We start from the raw sequence: 9,959 nt of genomic DNA on the forward strand, positions 1-9,959 counted from the left end.
GGTCATCATTGCCATCTTCCTAAATTCCATATATATGTGTTAGTATACTGTATTGGTGTTTTTCTTTCTGGCTCACTTCACTCTGTATAATTGGCTCCAGTTTCATCCATCTCATCAGAACTGATTCAAATGTATTCTTTTTAATGGCTGAGTAATACTCCATTGTGTATATGTACCACAGCTTTCTTATCCATTCATCTACTGATGGACATCTAGGTTGTTTCCATGTCCTGGCTATTATAAACAGTGCTGCGATGAACATTGGGGTACATGTGTTTCTTTCAATTCTGGTTTCCTCTGTGTGTATGCCCAACAGTGGGATTGCACAGCCTTTGTTTTAAAGTCTATTTTATCTGACATGAGTATTGCTACTCCTGCTTTCTTTTGGTCTCTATTTGTGTGGAATATCTTTTTCCAGCCCTTAACTTGCAGTCTGTATGTCGCCCCTGTTTTGAGGTGGGTCTCTTGTATACAACATATATAGGGATCTTCTTTTTTGCATCCATTCAGCCCGTCTTTTGTCTTTTGGTTGGAGCATTCAACCCATATACATTTAAGGTAATTATTTATGTGACCCTGTTGCCTTTTACTTTATTGTTTTGGGTTCCAGTATATACACCCTTTTTGTGTTCCTGTCTAAAGAAGATCCTTTAGCATTTGTTGGAGAGCTGGTTTGGTGGTGCTGAATTCTCTCAGCTTTTGCTTGTCTGTAAAGCTCTTGATTTCTCCTTCATATTTGAATGAGATCCTTGTTGGGTACAGTAATCTGAGCTGTAGGTTATTTTCTTTCATCACTTTTAATATGACCTGCCATTCCCTCCTGGCTTGAAGAGTATCTATTGAAAGATCAGCTGTTATCTTTACAGGAATCCCCTTGTGTGTTATTTGTTGTTTTTTCCTTGTTGCTTTTAATATTTGTTCTTTGTGTTTGATCCTTGTTAATTTTATAAATATGTGTCTTGGGGTTTATCCTGTTTGGGACTGTCTGGGTTTCTTGGACTTGGGTGATTATTTTCTTCCCCATTTTAGGGAAGTTTTCAACTATTATCTCCTCAAGTATTTTCTCATGGTCTTTCTTTTTGTCTTCTTATCCTGGGACTCCTATGTTTCGAATGTTGCAGCATTTAATATTGTCCAGGAGGTCTCTGACATTTTCCTCATTTCTTCTAATTCGTTTTTCTCTTTTCCTCTCTAATTCATTTATTTCTACCATTCTATCTTCTACCTCACTACTCCTATCTTTTGCCTCCATTATTCTACTATTTGTTCCCTCCAGAGTGTTTTTGATATCATTTATAGCATTATTCTGGAGAAGGAAAATGGCAAACTACTCCAATACTCTTGACTGAAGAATTCCATGGAGGGAAGAGTCTGGTAGGCTACAGTCCATGGGGTCACAAAGAGTCGGACACAACTGAGCGACTTTACTTTCATTGCATTATTCGTTATATATTGACTCTTTTATTTCTTCTAGGCCCTTGTTAACTATTTCTTGCATCTTCTCAATCCTTGTCTCCAGGTTATTTATTTGTGATTCCATTTTGTTTTCAAGATTTTGGATCATTTTCATGATCATTATTTGGAATTCTTTATCTCTTCTTTTGTTTGGTTTGGTGGGCATTTATCCTGTTCCTTTACCTGCTGGTATTCCTCTCTCTCTTCATCTTGTTTATATTGCTGTGTTTGGGGTGGCCTTTCTGTATTCTGGCAGTTTGTGGAGTTCTCTTTATTGTGGAGTTTCCTCGCTCTGGGTGGGGTTGTACACGGGGCTTGTCATGGTTTCTTGGTTAAGGAAGCTTGTGTCAGTGTTCTGGTGGGTGGAGCTGGATTTCTTCTCTCTGGGGTGCAATTAAGTGTCCAGCAATGAGTTTTGAGATGTCAGTGGATGTGGTGTGACTTTGGGCAGCCTGTATATTGAAGTTCAGGGCTATGTTCCTGTGTTGCTGGAGAATTTGCATGGTATGTCTTGCTCTGGAACTTGTTGGCCTTGGGTTTCAGTGTAGGTATGGAGGTGTTTGATAAGCTCCTGTTGATTAGTGTTCCCTGGAGTCAGGAGTTCTCTGGTGTTCTCAGGATTTGGACTTAAGACTCTTGCTTCTGGTTTTCAGTCTTATTTTTACACTAGCCTCAAGACTTCCCCATCTATACAGCACCATTGATAAAACATCTAGGTTAAAGATGAAAAGTTTCTCCACAGTGAGGGACACCCAGAGAGGTTCACAGTTACATGGAGAAGAGAAGAGGGAGGAGGGAGATAGAGAGGACCAGGATGAGATGAGGTAGAATCAAAAGAGGAGAGAGCAAGCCAGCCAGTAATTACTTCCTAATGTGTGCTCTGCAGTCTGGACCACTCAAAGATGTTTACGGAGTTGGGAGGAAGGAGACAAAGGTGGCCAGGAGGATAAAGGGAAGGATCAAAAGAAAAGAAACAGATCCAGCCAGTAATCAGTTCCCTAAGTGTTTTCCACTGTCCAGGACACACAAAGAGATTCACAGAGTTGGGTAGAGAAGAGAAGGGGGAGGGAGGAGATAGAGGTGACCTGGTGGAGAAAAAGGAGAGTCCAAAAAGGGAGAGAGCAATCAGTCCAATGATCTCACTCCCAAGTAAAAATGGGTACTGGAAATTGGGTTCTTAAAGGTACAAAATTGATAACAAATACCAAAAAGTAAAGGTTAAAAATCTAGAGTAGAGGTTGGATTTTCAAAAATGCAATATTAAAGAAAAAAAGTCACAAAATTTATTATATATATATATATATATGAAGTTTGCTTTAAAAAATAGGGCCTCTCTCTCTCTCTCTTTTTTTTGCAAAATAACAGTTGGTTATAAAAATGAAAACTAAAGGAGTAATAGAAGGCTTAAAAATTAAAAATTAAAGAATGCTAGTAAAAATAGTAAAAATATATCTAGGACTTTCTCTGGTGTTGTTGTGGGCAATGTGTGTTCAGTTCATTTTCGGATAGTTCCTTGATCCAGCTGATGTTTCTTAAGATCTATAAGCCCCTTGCTATGTAGTCAGTACTAACTACAGGGTTTTAATCTATTGCACCTGTCACTTCCAAGGAGGTTCCCTCTGTTTTAGCTTCTTCTGTTTGCTAGTCTCTTCAGTGTCTAATTTCCACCCTGACACAAGGGGGGCGGTGGTGGACACTTTTTTAGGCTCACTTGTTCAGTTGTGCTGTGGGGAGGGAGGGATGCTGCAAACAAATAACACTGGTGTGTGTCCGCACTGTCTCGGCCACACTGGGTTTACACCCGCTCACAGCGTGTGTGCTTTCCCTGTCTACACTGTTTAGGCTCTAGGCTGCTCTGCTGGGAACTGTCTGAGGCCAGCCCTGGGTTGTATGCACTTCCCAGGTCTAAGCCACTCAGGTTCAGGTACACAGGCAGTCCTCAGAGGTGCAGACTCAGTTGGGCCTGTGTTTTGTGCCCTTCCCAGATCTGAGAAGCTCAGGTGACCAGGTGATTGGCAAGCACGGTCACTGCAACTTATTGCCTCCCCTGTCCCTGCTGTTCAGTTTTCTGGGTGTACAAGCAGTGCAATTTCTCAGGCGGATGTTGACCATCCAGAACCCCAAGAAGTCTTGGTTAGCAATGAATCCTGCTTGCAGTTTGGTAGATAATGCCTCCCTGGGGCCACAATTGTCCCCTTCCAACTCTGGCTGCCCTTTTCTGCCAGTCACAGGAGGGGGATGGGCCTTTCTTCAGCTGGCTAGCTCTGCTCAGTCCTTTGTTCTGTGAGTGGGCCTGACAGTGTCTTAGGCTAGGGCTTTTCGAGTAGCTCTAGTCATTCCTTTGTTCTGTGAGTGAGCCTGGAGGTGTTTTAGGTGAGGGCTTTTCGTGGGGTAGCTATCCCGGTTTGCTATCCCAAGTTAGTTCCCTCAGATTGACCTCGGGTCATTCAGGCCGGGTCCTTACTCTAAGCAGGGCAACCCACATCTCCCTGCCCAGCCCCTGCTTGATAGTGGCAGATGCATACATCTATGCTGTTTCTCTGCTGGGGGAGTTACTGTTGGGCATGTAATCTGTGGGTTTTAATTATTCATTTATTTTTTCTCCCAGTTACATTGCCCTCTATGGTTCCAAGGCTTGCCACAGACTCAGCAGTATGAGTGTTTCCTGGTGTTTGGAAACTTGTTTTTTTTAAGATTCCTTTCCCAGGACGGAGCTCCATTCCTACCTCTTTTGTCTCTCTTTTTGTCTTTTATATTTTGTCCTACCTCCTTTCGAAGACAATGGGCTGCTTTTCTGGGTGCCTGATGTCCTCTGCCGGCATTCAGAAGTTGTTTTGTGGAATTTACTCAGGGTTCAAATGTTCTTTCAATGAATTTGTGGGGGAGAAAGTGGTCTCCCTGTCCTATTCCTCTGCCATCTTGGAACAACTCAGTAATTTTAAACAAAGTAGTTTTCTTAATTTCCCTTTCTGATAGTTTGTCATCAGTATATAGAAGTAAAAGACATTTCTATATGTAAATGTTGTATCCTGCAATTTGCTGAATTTATTTACTAGTTCTAATAGCTTTATGGTGGCATCTTTGGGATTTATGATATATATAGTATATTTGCAAACACCAACAATTTTGCTCTTACTCTCTGACTCAGATTATTTATTTCCCTTATTTTTGTCTGATTGCTGTACCTTGGATTTCCAACAACATGTTGAATAAAAGTGGTGAAAGTGGTCATCCTTGTTTCATTTCTGACCTTGGAGGAAGAAAATGCATTCAGCTTTTTAATGTTGGTATGATGTTGACTCTATATTTGCCATATATGGATATAGTATGTTGAGGATTGTTCCCCTATTCACAGTTTATAAGGATTTTTATCATAAATGGATGTTGGATTTCATTGAAAGTGTTTTCAGTTATATATTCAGTTGATTATATGATTTTCACTCTTCAGTTAGTTAATGTAATATTGACTGATTAGCAAATACTGACTGATTTGCATATATTAAACCATCTTTGGATCCCTGTGTTCAATCCCACTTTATTATAGTGTAGAATCATTTTAATATATTGTTGAATTCAGGTCGAATATGTTGTTGGAGATTTTAACATCCTTATTCATTAGTAATATTGGCCTATAATCTTCTTCTTCTTTTTTTTTTTTTTTAATCTCATTTTGGTATTAGTGTGACCCCACAGACTGAGTTTGAAAGAGTTCTTTCCTCTTCAATTTGTTGGCAAAATTTAAGAAGGATAAACATTAACTCTTCTGTGGATGTTTGGTAGCATTCATCTATGAAGCCACCTAGTCCTGAACATGTTTGTAGGGAGTTTTGTTTTTATTTTTGTCTTACATTATTGACTCAATTTCATTACTAATGATCAATCTTCATATTTTATCTTTATTACTGATTTATTTGGGGGTTATTGCACTGTTTTAGGCATTTATCCCTTTCTTCTAGGTTGTCCATTTCATAGGCATATAAATGTACCATCTCTTCTCTAATTTTTGATTTTATTTATTTAAGCCCTCTTTCTATTTTTATTGATAAAGCTGGCTAAAAGTGCATCAGTTCAGTTCAGTTCAGTTCAGTTCAGTTCAGTTCAGTTGCTCAGTCGTGTCCAACCCTTTGTGACCCCATGAATTGCAACACGCCAGGCCTCCCTGTCCATCACCAACTCCCAGGGTTCACCCAAACTCATGTCCATCAAGTCGGTGATGCCATCCAGCTATCTCATCCTCTGTCATCCCCTTCTCCTCCTGCTCCCAATCCCTCCCAGCATCAGAGTCTTTTCCAATGAGTCAACTCTTCACATGAGGTGGCCAAAGTATTGAAGTTTCAGCTTTAGCATCATTCCTTCAGTTTTATTTATTTTTTTCAATGAAGAAGCTCTTAGTTTCATTGATATCGTGTTCTTTTTAAATGTAAGATTATGTTGTTTATTTGATTTTTCTTGTTTCCTTTGGTAGGTTTGTATTGCTATAAAATTCTTTCTTAGAACTACTTTTGCTCGGTTGCATAGACTTTGGATCCTGTGTTTTTATTTTCATTTGTCTCCAGGTACTTTTAAAAAATTTTCTTTTTTTATTTCTTTGGTGATCCATTGATTGTTTAGGCATACTGTTTAGGCTCCATGTGTTTGTGTTTTTTTCTGGTTTTTTTCCCCTTATAGGGAATTTCTACTTTCATAGTATGATCAGTAAAAAGGATGCTCAATACAATTTTAATCTTTTTAAATTTACTAAGGCTTGTTTTGTGGCTTAGTATGTGATCTATCCTAGAGACTACTCCATGTGTACTTGAAAATATTGTGTATTCTCCTGTTTTGGGATGAAATATTCTACAGTCTATTTGATCTGATATGTTTTTTCAGGCCAGTGTTTTCTTGTCGCTTTTCTATCTGTATGATGTCAATTGTTATAAATGGGTGTTAAAATACCCTAATATTATTGTGTAACTTAATTTATTTCTTTATATTTTCTAAGTATTTGCTTTATGTATTTAGCAAATATTTGTATTTTTTTATGTATTTGCTCCTTGAGTCCATATAGAGTTACAACTGTTATATCTTTTGTTTTATTATTATGTAATGTTTTTCTCTGTCTCATTTTAGTCTTTATTTTGTCTGATATAAATGCAGTTACCTCATGTTTCCTTTACTTTCCATTTACATGGAATATCTTTTCCCATCCCCTTACTTTCAGTCCATGTGTGACTTTAGATCAAAAGTGAATCTCTAGCAAACAGCGTACATATGGGTTTAGTATTGTATACAATCAGTCACTCCACATTTGATTGGATCATTGTTTATTTATATTTAAAATAATTATTTAAAAGTATATACCTATTTCCATTTTGCCGTTTTTTCCCTTTCTTCATTTGCTCTCTTCCCTTAGATTTGATCACTATCTTTAACACCATCTTTGGGTAACTTTCTGTTATTTTGTGCATATGTCTATTACAGACTTTTGATTGTGGATACCATGATTTGTATGTATAGCAACCCAAACGAATACATGGTTATTTTTGGTTGATGATATCTTATTTTCCAACACATTCTAACACCCTACATTTTTACCCCCTCCCCTAACATTTAATGTTTTTATATCATATTTTGCATCCTTTTTAACATATTTCTTAACTACTAATTGAGGGTACAGTTTTACTTTTTACATTTTAAAATTTCTATAGATTTGTAAATGTTGATCTACTATTGTTATTATATATTTTCATTTATGAATGAGATTTTTTCCTTTTGTAATTTTTTGTATTTAGAATTATTACCTTCCCTTTTTCACTTAGAGAACTCCCTTTCACATTTCTTATATAGCCAGTTTAGTGATGCTTAACAGTTTTAGTTCTTGTCTATAAAACTCTATCTCTTCTCCAAATATGAATGTTAGCCTTGATGGGTAGAATATTCTTGATTGGAAGTTGTATCCTTTAATCATTTTAACAACATAGCAACATATTTTCTTTTTTCTTTTCTTTTTTTTTTTTTTTATGGCCTACAAAGTTTCAGCTGAGCAATCAACTTAAAGTTTGCTGTTGGAAACTAGTTGCTTTAGGCTTGCTTCTTTTGATATTCTTTCTTTATATTTTTTTTTTTTCCATTTTAGTTAGAATATGCCTTGACAGGGAGATTTTAAAATTTATCTTGTTTGGGACTTTCTGTAATTCTTGGACCTGAATGTTCACTTTCTTTCCCAGAAGAGGGACATTTTCAGCTATTATTTGCTCAAATAAATTATCTGCCCTTATTTCTCTATATATTCTTTTTTCTGTGATCCCTATAATGTAATTGTTAGCATGCTTCATAGTGTCCCATAGGTCTCTTAATCTATCCTCATTGCTTCTAATATTTTTTTTTCTTTTTTATATTCAGTTTGGGTGACTCTCGCTACTCTTCAATCACTGATCCATTCCTCTGTATCCTGTAATATACTATTGATTCCTTCTAGTGCAGTTTTATTTCAATTACTGTAGTTTTACGCTGTTCCATTCTTTATACATTTCTAACACTTTACTGAACATCTCACTGCGTTCATTCTTTCTTCTCCCAAGTTCATCAGACAACTTTATGATCATAACCTTGGGCTCTTCACTGGGTAGATTTATTCTACTTCATTTAGTTATTTTCTAGAAGATTTTATCTTATTTGTTTCAAAGATATTTCTGTTTCTTACTCTTTTACCTAATTCTTTGAGTTTATTTCTATGTTATTTATTTTGATTGGTTCCCAATCTTTGGAGAAGTGATTCTACGTAGATTTCATCCTATGAGGTCCAGCAGCATGCTCCCCTCTGATAAGTAGAACCGTATGCCCTAAGGCTGCCCTCTGTTTGGTCTTTGTACCATCTTCTATTGTGATGGGCCAAGAACTTGGGGTTGTTGATAGATGGGTTAGATCCTGACCCAGTTAGCTGTGAGGCTCTGCTTTATTTGGTGCTTGCAGGGCCACTGGAGGGCAATGACAAGTCTCTACACAGTTGTATAGATCGAGGGACTATAGGCTTGGTGATAGTCCTTTGTTGGATGAGGCTGTGTCCCTATACAGGTGGCTGTATGGACTGGTGTCAGGGGCACATGATTGGTGTTGGTCAGTGGTCAATGGATCTATGTCTCCGAATGGCTGGCTGTATGGGCCAAAGTGTTGGGGGTCACAGAGGTGCCAGCCCAGAGGCAGGATACAAGCCCTTGGAACTGATAGGGTAGTGGAATGTTTCCAAAATGGTACTTGCCAGAGCTTGTGTCATATGATAGAATGATTCTCAATTCTCAAAAATGACTACTGCTAACATCTCAGCCACTTAGGGGAGCCCCAGCTGTCTCCTGTCTCTCTGAGAGATTCAACAAGATCAGCAAGTGGGTCTGACTCAAGCTTCTCTCAGACTAAAGCCTCTGTACTGGGACTGAGAGCATGTGAGATTTTGTACATACACTTGGAGAACAGAATCTTTGTTCCCGCACATCTCTGGGTCTCCCATACTTAATTAAGCCCTGCTGATTTTTAAAGCCAGACACTCTAGATGCAGATAAGTACAGGATGATCAAGTACAGGATGTCTGAGCTGGAGAACTCAATATGCCGTATGTATATTTTGCTGTTTTGGGACAATCTCTGCAATTATGATATTACTCCTGTGTGGAGGATTTAGTGGCTCTGGGTCTTCAATTCAGTTCAGTCACTCAGTCGTGTCTGACTCTTTGCGAGCCCATTAATCACAGCACGCCAGGTCTCCCTGTCCATCACCAACTCCCAGAGTTCACTCAGACTCACCTCCATCAAGTCAGTGATGCCATCCAGCCATCTCATCCTCTGTCATCCATTCTCCTCCTGCCCCAATCCCTCCTAGCATCAGAGTCTTTTCCAATGAGTCAACTCTTCACATGAGGTGGCCAAAGTATTGGAGTTTCAGCTTTAGCATCATTCCTTCCAAAGACATCCCAGGGCTGATCTCCTTCAGAACGGACTGGTTGGATCTCCTTGCAGTCCAAGGGACTCTCAAGAGTCTTCTCCAACACCACAGTTCAAAAGCATCAATTCTTCGGTGTTCAGCTTTCTTCACATCCAACTCTCACATCCATACGTGACCACTGGAAAAAACATAGCCTTGACTAGATGGACCTTTGTTGGCAAAGTAATGTCTCTGCTTTTGAATATGCTATCTAGGTTGGTCATAAATTTTCTTCCAAGGAGTAAGCATCTTTTAATTTCATGGACACAGTCACCATCTGAAGTGATTTTGGAGCCCCCAAAAATAAAGTCTGACACTGTTTCCACTGTTTCTCCATCAGTTTCCCATGACGTGATGGGACCAGATGCCATAATCTTCATTTTCTGAATGTCGAGCTTTAAGCCAACTTTTTCACTCTCCTCTTTCACTTTCATCAAGAGGCTTTTTAGTTCCTCTTCACTTTCTGCCATAACGGTGGTGTCATCTGTATATCTGAGGTTATTGATATTTCTCCCAGCAATCTTGATTCCAGCTAGTGCTTCTTTCAGCCC

The sequence above is a fragment of the Oryx dammah genome, unplaced genomic scaffold (genome assembly GCF_014754425.2).
Source record: "Oryx dammah isolate SB20612 unplaced genomic scaffold, SCBI_Odam_1.1 HiC_scaffold_19, whole genome shotgun sequence".
Classification (NCBI taxonomy): Eukaryota; Metazoa; Chordata; class Mammalia; order Artiodactyla; family Bovidae; genus Oryx; species Oryx dammah.